General features: G+C 55.9%; 1 protein-coding gene across 1 annotated transcript in view; it reads left to right on the top strand.

Annotated features, from left to right (window-relative positions):
• Positions 1-340, top strand: part of SNX27 (sorting nexin family member 27) — a gene marked incomplete at its 3' end in the record, with an annotated part of 9956 nt that overhangs the window by 7654 nt on the left and 1962 nt on the right. The gene's annotated exons all lie outside the window — the stretch shown is intronic.

Here is a 340-nt window from a genome sequence, read left to right as displayed (position 1 = left end):
CAGCCGGCACAGGAGCGGCGGGACAGCGAGTTAAATATTAAAGGGTGTGACCTTTGGGGGAATCCTCTGGCCAGGGGATGGGTTTGCAAGTGGTCGGGGGCCTGGTGCTAGGGGTGGAAGAGGAAGGAGAATGGACTTTGACCGGCACTGCAGGAGGAGAAGCGGAAGCTGTCGGTGGAGTAGGGAGAATAAGGTGATGCAGGGGAGACCCTTTTTGAAAGGGAAACTAAAAATGTTGCTGCAAGAGAGGGAGGGGCTGGTGGCGCCAGCAGAAGAGGTGACCTAATTGTCAGGCCTGGTGGCACTGAAAATCTGGAGCAGTTTGCAGGAAGGTGAAAGC

This window comes from Apaloderma vittatum, unplaced genomic scaffold, assembly GCF_000703405.1.
Source record: "Apaloderma vittatum isolate BGI_N311 unplaced genomic scaffold, ASM70340v1 scaffold26121, whole genome shotgun sequence".
NCBI lineage: Eukaryota > Metazoa > Chordata > Aves > Trogoniformes > Trogonidae > Apaloderma > Apaloderma vittatum.
The sequence above is the reverse complement of the archived record's forward strand: the minus strand, read 5'-3'. Positions and strand labels throughout refer to the sequence as shown.